This window comes from Caretta caretta, chromosome 2 (genome assembly GCF_965140235.1).
Source record: "Caretta caretta isolate rCarCar2 chromosome 2, rCarCar1.hap1, whole genome shotgun sequence".
NCBI lineage: Eukaryota > Metazoa > Chordata > Testudines > Cheloniidae > Caretta > Caretta caretta.
In genome coordinates this window covers 241,312,206-241,335,399 of record NC_134207.1, presented here as the reverse complement: position 1 = coordinate 241,335,399, position 23,194 = coordinate 241,312,206, and the positions used below count along the sequence as shown (strand labels likewise).

The 23,194-nt window shown below is 47.3% G+C and overlaps 1 long non-coding RNA gene across 1 annotated transcript in view; it reads right to left on the bottom strand.

Annotated features, from left to right (window-relative positions):
- Positions 1-8,846, bottom strand: part of LOC142071219 (uncharacterized) — a 38,307-nt gene extending 29,461 nt beyond the window's left edge. The window contains exon 1 of the long non-coding RNA XR_012667278.1: positions 8,733-8,846. This is a non-coding gene — a long non-coding RNA (uncharacterized LOC142071219). The remainder of the gene's footprint in view (positions 1-8,732) is intronic.
- Positions 8,847-23,194: the final 14,348 nt, after the last annotated feature.

Here is a 23,194-nt window from a genome sequence, read left to right as displayed (position 1 = left end):
AGAGTATTTTTTTTCCTTTCTGCTTTGGGGCCAGAGCAGAGACAAAAGGGAATGGTCATTTTCAAGCTGGAGTCTTCTCTACCTAAAGGCAGGGTACTTAACCTCCTGCAGGGAAAGTCACCAGTCTTCACAAACCTGAAGAAGTTGTTTTTTTTTTTTTAACCTAAGAGCAACTAGAGGGGTTTTCTGCCTATTTGCCTGGAGAGAAAGGTGTTAGGTTTTTTTTTTAAGGATTTCTTTGTAGGCTGACTATCACTAACAGAGAACATAGGTATCCAGACAGCACAGCAAAATTTTACAAGCCAAGTTTTTTGTTTTGTTTTCTTTCTGACTCTTGGGTGTAAAGTTAGTTAAAAACAGAGAGGTTAGGATGACAGACTCCGTGGTTCAACAAAAGCTGGAATTAGCCAGATTTGAGGCTGAGGAAAAACAAAAGGAACATGAAAGACAGATAGAACTCATGCGGATGAAAATGGAGGAGAAGGAAAAAGAGAGGAAGCATGCACTGGAGATGGAGAAGGCAAAGGCTCAGCAGAATATACCCACAAACCCTAGCAATCCTTCTCCAGGTACCACTTCCTATCCCAGAAAGTTCCCTACCTACAAGGCAGGCAATGATACCGAGGCCTTCTTAGAAAACTTCGAAAGGGCCTGCCTTGGGTACAGCATCTCTACAGACCAATACATGGTAGAGCTGAGGCCGCAGCTCAGTGGACCCTTAGCTGAGGTGGTGGCTGGAATGCCTAAGGAACCCATGAACCAGTATGAACTGTTTAAAACCAAGGCGAGAGTCAGAATGGGGCTAACCCCCGAGCATTCCCATCGGCGGTTCAGAGCCCTAAGGTGGAAACCAGATGTGTCATTTACCTGATATGCCTACCACATTGTGAAACATTGAGATGCCTGGATATCTGGAGCAAGTGTTAACTCTCCAGAAGATTTGCCCTTCCTAATGCAAATGGAGCAGTTCCTAGAGGGTGTTCCTGAGGAAATAGAAAGATACATCCTAGATGGGAAGCCCAAAACTGTAATCGAGGTTGGGGAGATTGGAGCCAAATGTGTGGAAGTGGCAGAAAAGAAAAAAACTGGTCACAGTTGGAGCGGATACCAGAAGGGACAACCTCAGACCACACCATACTACTGGGGGCAGCCCAAGGCCCCACCTACCCCCCAAGGAACCTTCCAGCCACCTTATCGTCCCGCCACACCGTTCTCCAGCAACCCACCTCGCCCCAGTGACCCGTCAGCTGGACAATGTTTTAAATGTAAAGAGCTGGGGCATGTAAAGGCCAACTGCCCCAAGAACCCCAATAGATTACCGTTCATTGCACTGGAATCACACCAGAGGTCCTCCGGCCCAGATACCTCCCAGATACCCTTGGAGCGGAGGGAAACTGTGAGTGTGGGCGGGAAGAAGGTCACCTTGTGGAGGGACACCGGAACACAAGTGTCAGCTATCCATGCTTCCTTAGTGGACCCCAATTTAAATCAACCCAGAGATCCAAGTGACGATTCAACCCTTCAAGTCCAACTCTTTCAATTTGCCTACAGCCAAGTTCCCTGTCCAGTACAAGGGCTGGTCAGGAATGTGGACTTCTGTAGTCTATGATGATTATCCCATCCCCATGCTGTTGGGGGAAGACTTGGCCAATCGTGTCCAGGAGGGATTTTAAAGGTGTATACCGAGCTCGGTCTAGAGGGAGACTGTGCAAGGGAGGATAGCTTCTCCTCACCTCCCTCGCTGGCTTATGATGAAAATGGCTCAGTAGACTGTGACCCTTGTCTCTAGAGAGAGAAGGGTTACATGGAGGGTTACAGTGAGCCTCTGAGGCTAGCGAAATCCGCTAGGTAATGCGGGACCCATGGAGACAAGGACAGAGCTTTGTCACAGGTGCCACAAGTACTCCTCGTTTTTTTTGCTGATACAAACTAACATGGCTACCACTCTGAAACCTGTAGATTCTCTGTTGAACATGAAGTTATCTAAACAGACCTCTGTCTTTCAAACACTTGCTCATGTGCTTAACTTTAAGCACATGAGTAGCCTCTCCAAAGTCAATGGGACTACTTGCATGCTTAAAATTAAGCATGTGGGCAAGTACTTGAAGGATCAGAGCCTAAGTTATCAATCCTTTTCCTAAAAGAGCCCTTTGTGAAAGAAACTGCATTTAATTCCACAGAACAGTAAGGATGTTGGCAGCACATGATGGACACACTTCCTTGCTATTGCTCTGCTACAGTTAAGGATGAGCCACTTACAGTTTAAATGTTTCAAATTGTATTCATTTCAGCTGGGTGACTTCATTTGGCTGAGACCTTCTCTTTGAGATGAATGGGCCACTTAGAATCATAGAATCATAGAATATCAGGGTTGGAAGGGACCCCAGAAGGTCATCTAGTCCAACCCCCTGCTCGAAGCAGGACCAATTCCCAGTTAAATCATCCCAGCCAGGGCTTTGTCACTTCACACCTCTCTGAGTTTCCTGTGCTGTAGATGGATGTGTGGAGCCCCTTCCACATACATTAGGCCCAGATGTATGGTAAGGACTCCATATTTCTACTCTCCTCCTCTTCCTGCCTCCATCTGGTATATTCACTCCTCACAACCCCACCACCTTGCAATGGCTGCTCTGTGCTTATCAGCTGCATCAAGTAAAAGGAGGAAGAGAGCTGGTGTGGGTGGGGAGGGGGGAGCTCAGAGTAATAGTGGATGTGGTAGCCATCAGGGCAACAGGCATGATGGAGTGAATGCTGGAGGAGTCGAAGCAATGTCAAAGCAGTGGTGATAGGGGGAAGTCTGAGTACTTGGAACACCTGGGGAGCACTGGAGTACTGCAGGGAAGTATGAGGTGGAAAGGAAGGAGTCAGAGGAGTGCACTGGAAAATGTTGGGGGCTTCAACTTTGTGACCTAGAAATCCCCCACATCAATGCCACCCAATGCACAGCTATAGACTAGGGACAGAGCGGCTAGGCAGCAGTTCTGCAGAAAAGGACCTAGGGGTTACAGTGGATGAGAAGCTGGATATGAGTCAACAGTGTGCCCTTGATTCCCCTCTATTCAGCATTGGTGAGGCCTCATCTGGAGTACTGTGTCCAGTTTTGGGCCCCACACTACAAGAAGGATGTGGAAAAATTGAAAAGCGTCCAGCGGAGGGCAACAAAAAAGATTAGGGGGCTGGAGCACATGACTTATGAGGAGAGGCTGAGAAAACTGGGATTATTTAGTCTGCAGAAGAGAAGAATGAGGGGGGATTTGATAGCTGCTTTCAACTACCTGAAAGGGGGTTCCAAAGAGGATGGATCTAGACTGTTCTCAGTGGTAGCAGATGACAGAATGAGGAGTAATGGTCTCAAGTTGCAGTGGGGGAGGTTTAGGTTGGATATTAGGAAAAACTTTTTCACTAGGAGGGTGGTGAAGCACTGGAATGGGTTACCTAGGGAGGTGGTGGAATCTCCTTCCTTAGAGGTTTTTAAAGTCAGGCTTGACAAAGCTCTGGCTGGGATGATTTAGTTGGGGATTGGTCCTGCTTTGAGCAGGGGGTTGGACTAGATGACCTCCTGAGGTCCCTTCCAACCCTGATAGTCTATGATTCTATGTCCATCCCCCCCCTTTTAAATATGTCCTACTGACTCCATGCTAGTCCCTGCATGCTTTCCCCAGTTCCTTAGGCTGTTGTTCCCATGCTGACAGCTGCTTCTTCATGGATTGAGGAGGGAGAACTGGGCTGGGCTGGACAAGCAGAGAAACATGAGATGAGGAGATAATGCAGGAGCGGTGACAGGACTATCAGGTGTTGAGATGGGGCAAGAGGAGAGAGAAGCCAATTGATGATGTCACTTTTACATTTTTACATGTCTCTCTTTTACATTTCCTTCCAGTTTGCTGGAAAGAACTTTGCATGTGACGTGGGTTAGTTCGACCTTCTCTGAGAAGTCTCTAGGATAGTGGATTGTGTGTTGATGAGCCATTAATACCGTCTGACTATTGATGTACCTGAAAGGCTGGTTGTGGGTGTTCCCAACCTCACACCATATTTCAGTAACACATATAGAAATAATTCATAACTTCAAATACAATGATAATACACACAATCTAACAGAATATTATTGTTCAACAGATCAAGACTTTTAAAATGATATCGCGCAAGGCATACTTTGTACAAAACATATCATAGTTATATGACATTGGTGAATATGGGAGTTCCAGGGTGCTACTTTGAGGTACAGAGTATCACAGGGGTATCTGCCTTGTTTTTGACAGTCTGCCATGAGGTAGGCACTCATGGTCATGAACCACTCCAGACAGCATGACATGGGAAAGGAAGGCCAAACAACCTACACAGATGATCCTCAATTCTGATATTTATATGTAGAGTCAAATCATGGGCAGGTCATAAACCTTGAGTCTGTAGGGACCAGAGGTGAGTCCCCCAATCCAGGGCAGAAGTGTGTGTGACTAAGGTGAAAGCTGATTGAGGAGGAGCAAACAGAACTCTGACACAAACATTTGAAGGGTCTGTCCACTAATCTAGAGATGTCAAGACTTGTTTGGGCACCCAGACTAGCCAGTCTTCATCATGGCAGATCAGTAAGTATACCAATGCTAACCACTCTTGTAGTTTCCTAAGATGAAGCCTGGTCATGTCAAATTACATAAATGCATGAGGGCATGTCCTAGAAGCCTGAGGAAAGTTTGAACTGTCATAGTAGAATGGGCCTTCAGGTCCAAAGCAATATTCAGCATCATCTGGAATCTTAGCTATGGAACGAAGGCCTTAACTTTCATAAAAACAACAAGGAGTCTGGTGGCACCTTAAAGCCTGACAGATTTATTTGGGCATAACCTTTCATGGGTTTTTTACCCACAAAAGCTTATGCCCAAATAAATCTGTTAGTCTTTAAGGTGCCACCAGACTCCTTGTTGTTTTTGTGGGTACAGACTAACACGGCTATCCCCTGATACTTAGCTTTCATAGAGTCCAAGAGTGCCCCTATATTCTTTATCTTTTGTACAGGTGACAGAATTGATTTGTCTGTGTGTGTGAGACTTCACCTAGTGCATCACAGGTGGATTGGATGAGCGTCACCCTGGACAGTACCTGAGCCTGGCACTGACCCCCTAGCAACCAGTCATCCAGATAAGGAACTGTGTGAATTGACTTCTCAGGAAGGCTGCCACCACTGCCATGTATTGTGTGAATATATGAGGGGCTGCAGACAGGCCAAAGTGTAGTACTGTAAACTGTTAGCGGGATTTGTTGACCACAAATCTGAGGAATTTTCTGTGGCTCTGATGTGTTGCCATGCTTAAGACCCATTGGTCTGCAGTGATGCAGGATTAAGCACTTAGCCCTGGTCTACACTACAAGTTTAGGTCAAATTTAGCAGCATTAGGTTGATTTAACCCTGCACCCATCCATATGACGAAGCCATTTTTGTTGACTTAAAGGGCTCTTAAAATCTATTTCTGTACTCCTCCCCGACGAGGGGATTAGTGCTGAAATTGATATCGCCGGGTCGAATTTGGGGTAGTGTGGATGCAATTCAACGGTATTGGCCTCCGGGAGCTATCCCAAAGTGTTCCATTGTGACCGCTCTGGACAGCACTTTCAACTCAGATGAACTAGCCAGGTACACAGGAAAAACCTCGGGAACTTTTGAATTTCATTTCCTGTTTGGCCAGAGTGGCAAGCTCATCAGCACAGGTGACCATGCAGTCCCAGAATTGCAAAAGAGCTCCAGCATGGACCGAACAGGAGGTACTGGATCTGATCGCTGTATGGGGAGATGAATCTGTGCTATCAGAATTCCATTCCAAAAGATGAAATGCCAATATATTTGCCAAAAACTCCAAGGGCATGATGGACAGAGGCTACAACAGGGACCCGCAGCAGTGCCACGTGAAAATTAAGGAGCTCAGGCAAGCCTACCAAAAAACCAAAAAGGCGAACGGCCACTCCGGGTCAGAGCCCCAGACATGCCATTTCTATGATGAGCTGCATGCAATTTTAGGGAGCGCCCCTACTACTACCCCATCCCTGTCTGGGGACACCTGCAAGGGGGGAGTCTCACGCAACAGGGATGAGGATTTTGGGGACCAGGAAGATGATGAGGAGGAGGATAGTGCACAGCAGGCAAGGGGAGAAACCATTCTACCCCACAGCCAGGAACTGTTTATCACCCTGGAGCCAATACCTTCCCAAGGAGGCCTCCCGGACCATGAAGCTGGAGAAGGCACCTCTGGTAAGTGTACCTTTGTAAATATAATATATGGTTTAAAAGCAAGCCTGTTTAATGATTAATTTGCCCTGAAGACTTGGGATGCATTCACAGCCAGTACAGCCCCTCCTTTTAAATGGCCAACCCAACGGGTACTTGGTATGGAAAAGGAGGGCGCTGCTGTTTGAAACCATTCCCACATGTTATGAAGGTTGAAGAAGCCGAAAGTCTGTGGCTTACCATGGCTGCCTGCAAACCGAATTCTGTTGCCTGGCCCTGCATGTGTGATCTCTCACACCAAATGGGCAGGCCCTCAATATAAGAGGCAAAATGCGACCTTGTACCGAAAGCACATGTGAACAGCTTGGTTCACAGTGAAAGAGTCTACCCATTGTTCTCTAAAATGTGTCTTTTTAAATACTACTCTCCCTTTTTTCCCTCCCACAGCTGCAAATGTTTCAATGCTCCCCCTATCATCTCCGTCCCAGAGGCCAGCGCAGATAAGAAGGCGAAAAAAACGCACTCGAGATTAAATGTTCTCTGGATTGGCTGCTTGTGCATCGGTGGGGATCCAGCTGCAACACACTGACTGAGCCGCACCTGGCTCCGCAGCCGGCTGCTCTGCGGCTGCCCCGGGCCACTTCCTGCCTCCCTGCGGATTGGTACCTGTGGCCTCCAGGCCTCTTCTGGCTCCTTGGGGTATCCAGTGTCAGGCAGTCTGGGCCAGTCATCCTTGGCGTCTGGGGATTGGAAGGCGTAAGTTCCCCTCTGGGCTGCTGAAGAACATGCGAAGCATCCTTCTCCTCCACAGGTTCTGCCCCAATGGGGCTGCAGGGCCTGCCTTTTATACTTCTGGTGGGGCGGGGGGCAATCTAGGCTTCGTCCTCCAACGGGAGTGTAGTGAGGACCACTTGGCCTCACTACAGCCCCTCAAAGGGCAGGTCCCGTATCGTCAGTTTGACCTCTTGATGGAGACCAGATCACAGAAGACAGGAACACACTATGCATCACTATGGTCCAAGCTGCCAAATCCCCAGCATTGAAATTGGCCTGACACAAGATCCTGGTCACCAATTTATCCTCATCCACCATTGTGATAACCTCCTGTCTTGCCTCCTCTGGCAACTTATCTTTGAACTTTAATACATTGTCCTAAAGGCTAAAATCATAACATGCCAGCAATGCCTGATAGTTAGCAGTTATTAGTGGAATAAAGCTTTCTGCCAAAGAGATCTAGCTTCTTTGCCTCTTTCCCTTTTAGTGTAGATGCTTGATGACCCTATCGCTCTCTCTTATTGGCAGCCACGACTACTAGTGACTCTAGGGAGGGTGGTTATAAAACTGTGTTCAAAACCCTGTGAGGGGGCATAATACCTTCTTTCTGCCCTTTTTGCTGTAGGGGGGAGGGAAGATGGGTCTGCCACTACATTTCAGTGGGCTCCAGGACGGCTGCATTGATTGGGAAAGCCACTCAAGAAGATCCCACAGAAGGTGGGAGGTGTACTAGCCTGAAATTTCTCCTGAACCTTTTTTATCTGGATATTTAAGGCAGATGCCACCCTCTTTTAACAGGTCCTGATGGGCTCTATAATTAACCAGCACTGGAGAAGAACTCTCAGATATTATTGCCTCATTGGATGAAAAGGAGGAGGAAGCAGAAGCCAAAGCCAAGGCCGGTGGAATCTCCTTCGATTCCACCAAGGGACGAGCAACTGAAGCAATTTCCTCTTGCTTGGCACCGGGCCCGGTACCGAGGCTGGTTACCTGCTGCATCTGAGTGGGCAGCTCCTGACTCTTGCTGGATGAAGTAGAGTGGGGAGGGTGTGGAGATTACCTGGAAGTGGGCAGGAAACACTTTGGGTTCCAGAACAGCCATTGGTAAGGACACAGGAATTCAATTTCACCCAGGCCGTGGATCTCTGTTTGTCAGCCAAGCTGGAGCCTCTGATAGGTACTAGGGTTGATAGGTGCTCAATGAGGGATGTTGCTGTACATGAAGTGGCCACAAGATGTAACAGCCAACTGCTGACAAGTCTCATGACAAGACCCCAAGGCAAGGACAGAACTCAGCTATGAAGTGATGCATACTTACTCCCTCTAGGTACACATGCACCTCCCCTTGCATCAGAGTGACAATCTTCCAACCCTCTTCAACATTGCTCCATCATTCAGTACAGCCACTCATAACACAGTGAATGAAGCTGGAGTACATGCAGATAAATGCTGCAATTCAAATCTTGAACTCAACACAAAAATGACACCTTCTCATAGTCTTTCTTTAGCTCTGCTTTATTATGGCACCAACATTACTGAACCATTCCCAGTGATTATTGCTCCAGACGGCAGAATTAAGGGGTGCTTTGTGTTTCCTGGTTTTCAGAGGTTCAAGTTTAGCCACTCTCAATATTCTGGAAGGGCACAAGACACCACTGGGCAATCTTAACTCTGCATTAATGACACTTGGGGACATTTAATATGTGGTAGTTTTAACAAATATTAACTCTGTACTCACCAGATAGTTCACTTAATGTTAGCTGGAGACCTTCAAGTGATGACACTGACTTCAGTGTTTCCCAATTTGATGGTTGACTTGCTACCTTCCTAAAGTCTGGTAATTGTAGTCTCTCTTTCTCTACAGAGAGATTATTTAAACAATTAAAATTTATACTTTCTATTTCAGCATAATATAACAACCCCCACCTAAAAACAAAGATATTTCATATTAAAAAGTTGCTGTGTAGCACATGCCCAGAAAAGATTTTACACCGAGATTTCTTCTTTACTTAGTTCATTTAACAATAATTTTACAAATATATTTAAATGATGGAAAGTAATCTGTTCACAGAAGTCATTACAGTCTTTCAGGCAACTAGAATTTATTTTCAGACTTTAAATAGATCTTAAAGCATAAGTTACTCAATTCCATATGTATGGTGAAACTCCTCAGAGAACAGGAATAGGTGTACCCACTTATGCCAGGGCTGAATTTGACCCTGTGTGCCTGATGCAAACAGATTGGTAGAATATGTTGGGATCAATGTAAACCTCTACATATGTTTTCCATACAAATGTCATTGTTTAGGAGCATGGGCATGTTTTTATAATGTTCATAAGATATTTGGGAGCCAAATGTCACTAGTTGTCAACTTGATTTCAAAGGTGCTAAAGGGATTCACATCTTGCCTTGAAGATGCTCACAAGTGCAAAACAACTGTACTTTGCATTATCCCTGGAAAATATATACCTCACTGAGAAGCCACAAGAGGACTGTGGTTGGCTAATGGCCGTTTAACACTATAGGTTGCATAAAGTGACATTTACCAATCCTAAACATTTCACCTTGTTCATTATTATGGTTTATATAACTGCATGATTTAATCTGAGATAGAGGACACGTACCCAGAATATGGAAACCAAAGGCTCTAATCCCTACTCCATCTGAAATGGAGTAGGGACTTAGACCGACTACCTTGAAGTAGAGTCCCTTATCACTTGGCTATACAGTATATCCTGGGGTGGGTCTCAATCTCTTGTTGAAGCTGTTCCACTTTGTATGAAATACTTAAATAATCACTGCAGCAGGGACTGGAACCTGGGTCTCCCAGTGCCCTAACCACTGGCCTACAGAATCACTCTCATTCTTTCTCTGGCCCTATGAATATTTAAGTATTTTCAAAGTGGAACAGCTTCCTACCAGCCAGCTTAGGCAACTCCCCACACAGTGTGCTGGTTTTTATGAATCACATTCTTAAGCACCTAATTCTCCCCAGGGAGAGGAGCCTGGGCACCTAATTTAGGATTGTGGATTCCACAAGGTAGCAGAGCACCTAAATATTAGATGTTGTAATGATGAGTCTAACTCCCCTTTGTGGATCTAGCCCTGAGTATTCATAAGTGGCAATAACAGAATTTATATTCTTGGTTCAAGCATTCAGTCCAGAGAGGATCCTGGAAGACCCCATGTTCCCCCAAATCATCATTTTTGCTGACTAAATTATTTACTTTGCACTCACCACTTGAGCTCTCTTTTCCTATCTGGCCTGCTGCAAAATCCTGTGCCTGTTGCAGATCCTTTAGATTTGCTTCCAGCTTTGCAACCAAAACCTCTCTTTTCTTGGTTAGCTCATCTACTTTTCTCTCTAAAGAGAGAGGAAGATTTTAGTGCATTAAATAGAGAAAACAGTGTATAGGTACACTCTGTAAAATGAAATAAACACAATATGGAACACTAAACAGGGGCTTCTGCATTTCTGCAATAACCACTCTACATACATGTAGTGTACAATTGCTACAGACAATAATCTAAAATGATCTTTTAGACAATAGAATGAAACCACATAAACCATTATGTTCCATTCAGTAAAAACTATATCTAGTTTTTATATTAAAGAATATATCTAGAAAAATAAAACAAAGTCTCCTTCCTTCTTATACATTGTTTTATTTGTTACAGCATTGTACAAAGGCAGGCAATGGTCAAAAGTAGGCCTTCAGTGTATATATGAACTGTCACAGTCTTGAGCTGGGAAATATCTAGTAACCAACAATGGCAAACATTTAAAAGAAAACATATTCCCTTTAAGGCATACACAACTGCAGTCAACCTACGTGACACTTTTCTGGTCTTAGAACAACATATTCTCTAGTACATACACTCCATTCCACACTTAGTAAAAGTGTTTTCTTTATCTTCATTACTAGTCTGCAAGGGATATCCAGAGGGAGAATTAAAAAACTAACTCCTACTGAATCAATCTGCTGTTCCAGTTTAAGCTTTGCACACTTTAAATCTTTCCAGGTGAATGGTTATAAAATTCATCTCAACATGTTATACAAAAAAAAGGTAACAAAAAACAGGAATTGGAATAGTTTATTTATGAACATAAATTTGATTTAGTTAGTATTACTGAATGGGATGATTCCTATGGCTGGAATGTTACATATGTTATAAGAGGAAGTTACTCACCTTGTGCAGTAACAATGTGTGTCCCTATGGGTGCTCCACTGTAGGTGTGTGTGTGCCCCTGCACCTCTAATCGGAGATTTTTGGTAGCAGTGTCCCATTGAGCCCGTACCGTGGTTTGCCCGAGGCTATTTACCACTGCACGGGCGAACCCCTCCTCACTTCCTTCTCTACCGCAGACCCTTATAGAGCAGTAGTTCTCAAAGCCCGTCCGCCGCTTGTTCCCCCTTGGCCCGCGCTGCTTCCCGCAGCTCGCATTGGCCTGGAGCGGCGAACCGTGGCCAGTGGGAGCCGCAATCGGCTGAAGCTACAGACACGGCAGGTAAACAAACCGGTCCGGCCCGCCAGGGGCTTTCCCTGAACAAGCGACGGACTGGCTTTGAGAGCGGAGGAGGGCAGGTTGTGGAGCACCCATAGGGACACACATTTCAAAGAACCATTGTTATTTCACAAGGTGAGTAACTTCTTCTTCTTCTTCTTCGAGTAGTGTCCCTATGGGTGCTCCACTCTAGGTGACTCCCGAGCAGTACCCACCACTGGTGGCTGGGACTTCGGAGTGGAGTCTTACTACAGAGAGTACTGTGGAGTCGAAGATGGTGAGAGTGGCCAAATCTTCAGTGATCGCATAATGTTCTGTGAAAGCATGGGCAGAGGTCCAAGTTGTTGCTCTATAGAGTGCTGAGATAGGGGTATCCCTATGGAATGTGATTGAGGTAAAAACTGATCTCGTGGAGTGCATATGGACTCTGGACGGAACCAAGTTGCCCATTTGATAAGTGATTAATGCAACTAGAGACCCATTTGGATAGTCTTTGAGCTGATATCAGAGAACTTTTGGATCTTTCTGTGGACAAAAGGAAGAGTTTAGGGGATTTTTTGAAGTCCTTAGTCCTGTCCAAGTAGAATGCTAATGTCCTTCTAATATCTAGCATATGCACAATTATCTCCCAGTTGTCACAATGTGGTTTTGGGAAAAAACAGGGAGACGAATCTGTTGATTCATATGGAAAGTGCAAAGAAAGTAGGGAGAAACTTGGGATATGGCCTTAGAGTTACTTTGTCTTTTAAAAAAAAAAAAAGGCTGTGAACGATGGATGTGCCATCAGGGCCGCTATTTTTCCTATGTGCCTAACTGAGGTGATGGCAATTAGAAATGCTGTCTTCATGGACAGGTGTAAGAGAGAACAAGTTGCCCTGGACTCAGAGGGAGGTCTAGTCAAAGCCCTGAGAACTAGGTTAAAGTCCCAGGCTGGAGCGGGTGGTGTCACATGCGGGAATAGATTCCCAATGCCCTTAACGAATCTACTGCATTAGTGGGTGAGCAAATACCAAGTGGGAAGCCGATTTTGCCGCAAGATGAACCTTAAGGAAGCTGAGTGAGAATTTAAAATGTAATGCAAAATCAGAGGGAGGAAAGAGGAGGTTGGGTCTGTGTGTTTGAAATGAGACAAACTTGGAGCTGTTCCCATTTTGTAGATAAGTATGTTGAGTGGTCAACTTTTGGTTATGTTGCAACACATCTTTCAGCTTGTCAGAGCATTCTGCCTCTAAGCCTTAGAACTAAGAAGGAGCCAAGCCTGGAGGTGGAGGATCCATGGGCTGGGGTGAAGTGTTAGCCCATTGTTCTGAGAGAGTGAGGGAGGGATGGGCTGAAGAGAAACTGGAGGGCATATTGCCATCTGTGTCAGGCAAGGGAGCCAGACTTGTCATGGTCAAGAGGGGCAAGCAGAATAACTCTTGCTTTGTCTCACTGAATTTTCAAGAGAATCTTGGATAGAGTAGGAAACTGGGAAAAGACATACAAGTGGGCCCTGTCCCATAGGAAGATAAGGGCCAGTGAATATTTCCCCAGGCCAGCTCTGGAGCAGTAACAAGGACCTTTCTTGTTCCATTAAGTAATGAAGAGATCCATAGTCAGGGATCCCTAAAGGGTGGATATATCTTGAAGCACCTCTGAATTCAGTACACATTCATTGTCATGAGAAAATTGCAACTGAGCCTATTGGTTGTGACGTTCAGTATACGTGGTAGATAGACAACTGAGATGAGCACATTGTGATGGGTGCATCAATTCCAAAGTTTCCATGCTATCTTGTAGAAGGACGAGGATCTGGCAACTCCTTGGTGGTTTATACAAAACATACAGGTCACATTAAGTCCACCATGACCTTTGTGTGTTCACTCCTGACAGCCCTTAGCCCCAAAAGAGTGACATGGAAGGTCATTTCTGTGGAAGGCCATTTGTCTTAAACCTTGTGGTTGTGTTGGTGATCTCCCCAGTGTTTTAGGGAGACATGTGTCCCAGGCTGGTGAATGTGGGTAGCGAGAGGAATGCTCTCGCTTGTACTACATCAAGGTTGGTGCTGATAAAGTCTAGTCACTGTACCGGGGTTAGTATGCTGCTACAATGAAGAGAACCTTGGTGAATACCCTTTGTGGCGCACTCTGTACTGAAAATTATCCTGCCCCAAAGGTAAGCAGTAGGAAATCTCCTGTACGAAGGTTGTATTGAGATATGGAAGTAAGCACCCTGTAGGTTCAGGGCTAAAAATCAATCTCCTTGCTTTAGAGCTGGTCCTAACTGCTGTCAAGTAGGGAAAGGTGACTTCTGAGTGACATGACCGGTGTATAGATGGCAGCTGATGTTGTAAGGTATCATTGTTCAGGCCCTCAGCCAGCTCATCAGAAGTGCTTACAAGAGGCAGTTTGAGAGGTCATGGACTGGGGTGCAGTCTGTTCTCACTTTTGAGCCCTGGTCCTCTTACACTGTGGCTCATAACCACACTGAGATGGTGGGTATTGAGAAGATTGTGACCTGTGGTGTGGTTGAGAGGTACATCTTTTCTTCTGTCACATAGTGTAGATTCCTAAGGAGTGTAACGTGGTCCGAGAATCCTTCAGGAATTGGAGAGAAAATCTGTCTTCTCCGCAAAGAGTTTGGCCCTTCAAACTGGAATTCAGTAGCTCTTTGGGGAATCTAGAGAGGTGTAGCCAAAAAAACAAAAACAAACAACACAACCCGCCTCAATACCACTGTCATGGAGACTGGGAGGGCAGCTGTAGTAGTTACATCCAGTGCTGTCTCTAGGATTAGTCTGGCTATTAAATGACCATCTCTAAGAATGGTCTGAATCTGTTCTTTTTGTGTTTCCAGTAATGTTCAAGAAACATGCTGGGTTTCCCATAATTAATAAAATTGTATTTGGCCATGTGAGTTTTGTAATTTATGACTCTAAACAGTAATGTTGTCGATGAATACGCCATCTTGCCAAGTATGTTCATATGGAGTTGACTTGGCATCATGTTGCTTGCTTCATGCATTAACCACATCCACTATGATGAAGTTGGGTTGTGGATGTTGAAAACAAAGTCTGCCTCTCTGGGTAGAGATGTAGGGTTTGTTTGTTTTGTTTTTGTTGGGTTTTTTTTTACACTCTGTTGCTGGATGGTGCGATGGAGACTGGTGTCTGCCAGATGACTTTGGTAGGATCTAGAATCGCCTCATTAATCGGGAGGACAATTCTAGATGAGAAAGTGGTGTGTAGAAATTCCCGCAACGTGTGATGTGTATCTGCCACCTCTTGTAGGAGAATCTGCAGCTCGTCTGCCACCCTCTTGGTAAAATCCAGAAAATTCTTAAAATCTTCATATAGTGATGAGGGGTGGGCCGCACAGCCTCAACTGGGAGAGATGAGAAGTGTGCTGGAAGGGTAGCTTCCTCTTCAGGTTCTTTTTCCTGTTCTGAAAAAGCTTCCTCCTGTGCTAACTCAGGTGTTCTGGACAGCCAGGCTATAGCAAACCATCTGGTGGACTCTCCCTCAGAGACACCGGGGATGGTCGCGACATGTGTGTGTACATCACCCAAGAATTACAATATGACCTTGAGGGGGTGAGGAAGGCAGGCATGGGCTGTGGGCTTACCTCAGGGGGCCCGTACCACGATTGTAGGTTGGCATGATGGAATTGGGGAGGACTCTTGTAGTGTGACAGTGGGCCACAATCAGGTCCAGGGAAATGATCTCCTCCTGGCCAGTGTCAGATTCGTCAGTGGGTAAGGGTGGAGCTGACTGGGGTATTGGCAGTATACAGCCCAGTGCCAAGAGTGATTCTGGCTGCCGGGATGTGCTCAATACTGGGGTCCTGGTACCAAGTAATGGGGATTGCAGTTCTTCCCCAACCATCAGGTCTCCAGGGTACCAGAGCTCATGCAGTACCATGGGTTCATTTGGTACCACAAAGGAGTGTCTGTGGTATGTTGTCAGTACCGACAGTTGGGCAGAGCACTCCCTACATGAGAGTTTTGTTGTGCCCAATACAGAAAGTTTGTTGGTGTCACTATTTTAGAGATGGTATGGTAATTGTCTCTCCCTGGGTACTGAGGCCACAGGTCTCCAGAGTGCCAGAGCACGTTTGTTACCATATCTCATGTGGTCCCACAGAGGAGTGTCTGTAGTATGTTGTCAGTATTGATGGTTGGGAAGGTGCAGAACACTTCCTAGATGGGAGTTTTGTTGTACCTGGTACCAAAGGGTTTCTCTGTGCCACTCTTTTAGAGATGGTATGGTAACTGTCCCCTCTCCTTAGGGGGAAGTACCATTGCCTGAGAGCCTGACTGTGGAAGCCCCTAGGTGCTGGTGGTGTAGCAGCAGAGCTCACAGCAGGGCAGAGCAGCTGCAATGCGGACTGGTGTCCACCGAGCCCTAGCAGAACGCACAGCAGGGGGCCTTTACTGGTGCTGTGCTTCAGAGCTGCTGGTGTCTTTCTACCGAGGTGGCCGCTCTGGGGAGCCCCACTGACTGGCCAGCTACTCAAAACCCATGTGTTGAGATCGGTGCCGAGATGGCCGCACTAGGGAACCCTCTGGCTGGCCAGTTGCTGGGAGGAGCTCTTTTTATAAGCCTTTCCAGGGGGAGTCTGCTGGTGGCTTTTTTCCCCCTTCTCCTCTTCTTCTCCTCTTCACCACTCGACCCCTTTTGAAGTGATCCGGGGTCAGCACCCACCAGAGTACCCTGAAGACTGAAGTGTTTACTCCATAGGGAGGAGTTCTAACTTCAGCTCCCTACTCCTCTGAGGCTGCTGTTTTAGCTGTGGCAGATAAAGCACTTCTGTGAGGCTCTCCCAGGCACACTGAAAGTGTCTGGCCATTACAGGAACTGACTCCTGGCATGAGAGGCACCACTTGGAGCAGAGAGAGCCAGGCATGTCCCTTGGCAGGGGGTGTCATCCTCTAGCAGGGATGCAGACTAACGTAGTCTTTACTTTTTTTTTTTTAACTGAAAATAAAAAATGATGAGTCTACGGATGCCTGGGGCAGGGGCCGGGAAGGGAATGCCCCCAGACAGAGCAGGAAACTGAAGTTCTTTTCCTTTCTCTCTCTCTCTCTCTTTTTTTAAACCAAAGGAATAACATAAAATAAAGAAACACTAGCCTAACTACTTTTAAGGAGAACAAAGGTAACAAAACAAACGCTACTTATGCTAAAACAACAAGGAGTCCGGTGGCACCTTAAAGACTAACATATTTATTTGAGCATAAGCTTTCGTGGGTAAAAACCTCACTTCTTCAGATGCTAAGTTATGCAATATTATTACTGTTATGCTAAGTTATGCAATATAGTATAAGCAATGGAGCATATGTATAAATATATGGCCAGCAGAGTTAAAGCAATAAGAAAAAGTTTTTAAAGTCTATTAGGAACAAAAAGAATTCTAACAATGGTATTGGTCCATTACCAGATGGAAATGTAGAATTATCCATAATAGTGCAGAAAAGACAGAAGTGTTTAATAAACATTTCTATTCTGTATTGGGGGAGGGGAAACAGATGATGTCATATCATATGATAACTCTTTCCTTTCCACTAGCATTTCAGGAAGATATTAAACAGCAGCTACAAACATTAGATATTTTTATATCAGCTGGTCAAGATAACTTTCATCTGAAAATTTTAAAAGCCGGCTGAGGACCTCTCTGGACTGTTCATGTTCATTTTCAATAAGTCTTGGGACAGTAGGGAAGTTCCAGAAGACTGGAACAAAACTAATGTGCCAATATTTAGAAAGGGTAAATAGGATGACCTGAGATATTTTAGGCCTGTCAGCCTGACATTGATCCCAGCAAGATAATTGAGTGGCTGATACAGGATTTAATTAATAAAGAATTAAAGGAGGGTAATATAATTAAATGTCAATCAGCATGGGTTTATGGAAAATAAATCCTGTCAAACTAACTTGACTTTTTTTTATGAGAATACATGTTTGGTTAATGAAGGTAATAGTGTTGATGTAATATATTTAGACTTCTGTAAGACATTAGATTTGGTACTGCATGATATTTTGATTAAAAAACTAGAAAGATATACCAATTAACAATGTACACATGAAACTGATTAAAAGCTGGCTAACTAGTAGATCTCAAAATGTAATTGTAATGGGGGACCATCCTTGAATTTTGTAGTGGGATCCCACAGGGATTGTTCTTGACCCTATGCTATTTAACATTTTTATTAATGACCTGGATGAAAACATAAGATCATCACTGATAAAGTTTACAGAGGACTTAAAAATTGGGGAAGTGATAAATAAGGAAGAGGACAGGTCTCTGACATTGAGAGATCTGGATTGCTTGGTAAACTGGGCTCAAGCAAACAATATACATTTTAATATAGCCATAAAAAGACGGTTACTCACCATTGTAACTGTTGTTCTTCAAGATGTGTTGCTCATATTCATTCTAATTAGGGTGGGAGCACACCGCGTGCACGATCATCGGAAAATTGTTTACCCTAGCAACACCTGGTGGGTTGGCTGTGGAGTCCCCTGGAGTGGCGTTGTCATGGTGCTGGATATATACCCTAGCTGTCCCAGCACCCCTTCAGTTCCTTCTTGCCGGCTACACCGACAGAGGGGAAGGAGGGCGGGTTTGGAATGGATATGAGCAACACATCTCGAAGAACAACAGTTACAAAAGTGAGTAACCGTATTTTCTTTTTTGACTGCTTGCTCATATCGATTCCAATTAGGTGACTCCCAAGACTTATCTAGGCAGTGGGGTTGGAGTGAAGTATCATGGATTGTAAGACCGCTCTACCAAACGCCATGTTGTCTCTGGCTTGTCGGACAATGGCATAGTCTGAAGCAAAAGTATGTACTGAAGACCAAGTAGCGGCTCTTCAGATCTCCTGGATTGGCACCTGGGCCAGGAAAGCCACCAATGAGGCCTTAGCCCTTGTGGAGTGAGCAGTGAGGGGCAGAGATGGAACACCAGCCAGATCATAGCAAGCATGGATACAGGATGTGATCCAAGAAGAGATCCACTGAGAGGAGACCAGGAGGCCCTTCATCCAGTCCACCACCACAACGAAGAGCTGGGTTGTTTTCCTGAACTGCTTCATACGCTCAGTGTAGAAGGCAAGGGCCCTATGAACATTGAGGGAGTGTAGCCGCTGCTCCTGATGACTGGTGTGCAGTTTTGGATAAAAAACCGGGAGGAAAATGTCCTGGTTGATATGGAAGGTCGAAACCACCCTGGGAAGAAAGGCAGGGTGAGGTTGCAGCTGCACCTTATCCTTATGGAAGATCGTGTAGGGTGGTTCCGAGGTAAGAGCCCTGAATTCGGAGACAAACCTCGCTGACTTAATAGCAATGAGGAAAGCCATTTTCCAAGAGAGGTATAGGAGGGAACCGGTGGCCAACGGCTCTAATGGGGGCCCCATAAGCCTGGAGAGGACCAGATTAAGGTCCCACATGGAGACTGGCTGCTGTATCTGTGGGTAGAGATGGTCCAGTTCCTTAAAGAACCTACCAACCATGGGGTTGGCGAAGACAGATCGGCCATTTGCTCCTGGGTGGAAAGCCAAGATGGCCACTAGGTGAACTTTGATAGATGATCTCACCAGGCTCTGCTGTTTCAGGCTCAGGAGATAGTCCAAAATGAGGGGCACAGGCGCTTGGAGGGGGGGCATGCCGCGGTGAGTGCACCAGCTTCCACTTAGCCATATATGTGGCCCGAATGGAAGGTTTCCTGCTACCCAACAGAACCTGCTGCACCAAATGAGAACAGAGGAGTTCTGAATGGCCCAGCCATGCAGCATCCATGCTGTGAGGTGGAGAGATGGTAGGTTGGGGTGACAGAGGCAGCCGTGATCCTGAGCGATCAGGTGTGGAAAGAGTGGCTGTGGCACTGGGGCGTCCACGGAGATCTCCAACAGCATGATGTACCAATGTTGCCAAGGCAACCAGAATCAGCTGTGTCCTGTCCCTGCACACCTTGAGCAGGACCTTGTGTACAAGAAGAAATGGCGAGTAGGTGTAAAACAATCAGCTTGTCCATGGGAGTAGGAAGGCATCTGAGAGAGAGCCTGGGGAGCGACCTTGGAGGGAGCAAAATGCTGGGCATTTCCGATTGCTGCGTGAGGCAAACAGGTTGACCGGGGGAAACCCCCACTTTAGGAAGATGGAGTGGATGACATCCAGACGGTGTGACCACTCGTGGGAGTGGAAGGACCTGCTGAGGTGGTCCGCCAACATGTTCTTGGCCCCCGGGAGAAAAGACGCCACCAGGTGAATGGAGTGGGCTGTGCAGAACTCCCACAGTCGAATGGCCTCCTGACACAGGGCGGAGGAATGAGCTCCCCGTTGCTTGTTGATGTAGAACATGGCTGTGGTGTTGTCTGTGAGGACCGCCACACAATGACCATGCAACCACTCCTGAAAGGCTTGACAAGCCAGACATACAGCCATCAGCTCCCATAAATTGATATGGAGAGAGAGCTCAGACAGGGCCCATAGACCCTGTGTCTGGATGACCCTGAGATAGGTGCCCCATCCCAGGGCTGATGCGTCTGTGACGAGGGACAAGGAGGGGTGAGGGGTGTGAAAGGGGACTCCTTTGCATACCGCCCTGGAGTCTAGCCACCAGTGGAGGGAGCCCAGGACCCTCTCTGGGACGGTGACCACCAGGTTCAGGCTGTCTCGGCCTGGGCAATAGACTGATACCAGCCAGGCTTGAAGCAGGCAGAGCCATAGTCTGGCATGCCTGATCACGTACGTGCAGAAAGCCATGTGTCCTAGAAGACTCAAGCACATTCTTGCTGTCGAGGTTGGGAAGTTTGAAGGCTCCAGATGAGGCTCACCAAAGCTTGCAAACGAGAGTGCGGTAGGAGGGAGTGAACACACACAGAGTCCAGAACCGCCCCAATGAATTCTATTCTCGCCACATTGAGAAGGAGGCCTAATCGACAAAACGTGTCGGTGACCAATTGAAGGTGGGACTGCACCTGTTCCTTGGTGCGACGTCAGATGAGCCAGTCGTTGAGATACGGGTATACCTTCATCGATGAAGGAAGGCTGCCACGACTGCCATACATTTGGTGAACATCTGGGGGTTGTAGAGAGGCCGAATGGAAGGACCATGAACTGATAGTATTTGCGGTTGACCACAAAGCGGAGGAAGCAGCTGTGCGCTGGATGGATCACTATGTGGAAAAACGCGTCCTTCATGTTGAGGGCAGTGTACCAGGATCCAGGGAAGATATAACAGTGCCCAAGGAGACCATGCAGAACTTCAACTTTACCATGAATTTGTTGAGTCCGCGCAGGTCCAGGATAGGCCGAAGCCCGCCCTTTGCCTTGGAGACTAGGAAGTAATGGGAGTAAAACCCCCTGCCCTTTAGTGCCCTTGGAACCTCCTCAATCGCCCCCATGGCGAGGAGTGTCTGAACCTCCTGAATGAGGAGTTGCTCGTGAAAAGGGACAGGAAGGGGTGGTTGGAGGGGGGGGAGAAAGACAATTGGAGAGAGTATACCCTTTCCATCGTGCAAAGAACCCAACAGTCTGTGGTTACGAGGGACCAAGCATGGTGGAAATGGGATAAACGATTCAAGAAGGGTGGGGTAGGATCCTGAATGAGGTCCGGTACACCATCAATGGGCATCCCTTAAAAAGTTTTGTTTGGAACCTGCCAAGGGCTTTGAAGGACCCTGGCCCTGCCTGGATTGATGGTTGGAGGGCTTCCTCCTGCCATTACACCCCCTTCGCCTATAAAAATCCTGCCTCAGCCGAGGAGGGGGACAAGAGTATTGAGGCTGAGGTTTAAAGGGCTTCCGCTGGGTAGCCGGTGTGTGCATGCTCAGCGACCTCATTATGGCCCTTGAGTCTTTGAGGCTCTGAAGCCTTGAGTCAGTCTTGTCCAAAAACAGGCCCTCTCCATCAAAGGGGAGATTCTGCAACACTTGCTGAAGCTCCGGTGGTAAGCCAGAAGCTTGCAGCCAAGAGATATGCCTCATTGCGATCCCTGAAGAGAGGGTCTGAGCGGCAGAGTCCGCGGTGTCCAAGGAGGTCTGCAATAAGGTCCGTGCCACTGTTTTGCCCTCTTCCACCAGGGCCCCAAACTCTTCTCTAGAATTCGGAGGTACCAGCTTCTTGAACTTCATCATGGAGTTCCAAGAGATAAAATTGTATCGGCTCAGGAGCGTCTGCAGGTTCATGATCCGGAGCTGAAGTCCCCCCGAGTAGTAGACTTTGCGCCCAAATAGATCAAGGGACTTGGCTTCTTTTGACTTGGGTGCTGGGGCTCGCTAACCATGCCACTCCTTCTCGTTCACTGAGGCTACCACAAGTGAACAGGCTGTGGATGGGTGTATAGGTACTCATATCCCTTGGAGGGGATGAAATACTTCTGCTCCACCCCTTTAGCAGTCGGGGGAATGGATGCGGGCATTTGCCAGATTGTTCTGGCAGTGGCCTGAATGGTCTGAATGAGTGGTAGGGCCACCGTAGATGGAGCCTCTGCGGACAAGATGTCAGCCACAGAGTCCTCCACCTCTATAACCTCCTCTGTTTGCATGTTCATATTCCATATCACTCTGCATAAAAGGTCCTGGTGGGTGTGGAGGTCTTTTGGAGGGGGACCGATATAGCAGTTCCTGCCACTGCCTCATCGGGTGAGGAGGAGGAGGAGGCCTCAGGAGGAAGAGGATCATCTGGAGCCTCTTGCTGAGCTGGTCCCCGTTGCTCTGAGCCCGTGACCTTGTTGTCCGGATCAGAAACTGAAGTTGGAGGAGGGCTTGGAGCCGGGAAGGATGACACCACAGTCTCCATGCCTCCAGGAACAGGACGGCTGGTGGTGGCGGCCTCTGGCACCCGTGGCTCGGATGGGGCTGAACGAGAAGCCCCAGACGGAGCACCCTGGGCCTGGTGGCACACCGAGGGTATCCAAAAGGGCCATTGAATGGACCCTTGAGCAGGACCTTGCTCCTGTGCTTGCAAATGTCCAGGCTCTGAGTCCAGGTGGCCATGATCCAAGTGGTGGCAGTCTGAGAAATGCGACCCTGCCTCCGACTCTGATGAACAAGAGGCGGAACGCGATAGCCATGGTGGTGCCGAGTGGGTCTGCGCCGAGTCACATCGACGAGACGATGGAAAGCTGTATCACAAAGCTGGAGATCAGTGCCACGATGGTGGAGAGCAGTGCCATGGCACTGGGGAGCAGTGTCAGGACCTAGACCGGTGCCGGGACCTGGACCGGAGCCTGGATCTGGACCTAGGCTGTGACGATGACTGGCGTCAGAAGTGGTGTCTGGATCGGGATCTACTCCTGGACGGTGACCGGCGTACAGAGTGGTGTTGAGAATGGTGCCAGGAATCGGAGCAGTGCTGCAAGTACAACTGGCGCCGCGATGAAGAATGGCGCTGGGACTGCGAGCAGTGTCAGCAGTGGGAACGGTGCCATGGCTCAACCTATGGTGCCGGTGGGTGAATAAGAGCTGGCTTGTCCAGGGATGGTGCCACATGAACGGGTGCCGGTGCCTTGGTCTGCTGAGGGGATGCTGACACTGTCATGGCAATCAGATCCCTTGCAGTTGCAAGGACCTCAACCACGCTGCGAGTCGGGGAGTCCAGTTGCACTGGACTCTCGGCGCCAGAGTCAAAGGTGTCAAAGCTGCCACTTGTGCCCCTGGGCGCTCTGCTGTGGGACGCAGCTCCAGATCCAGAGAAGGTGGCGCCTGCTGAG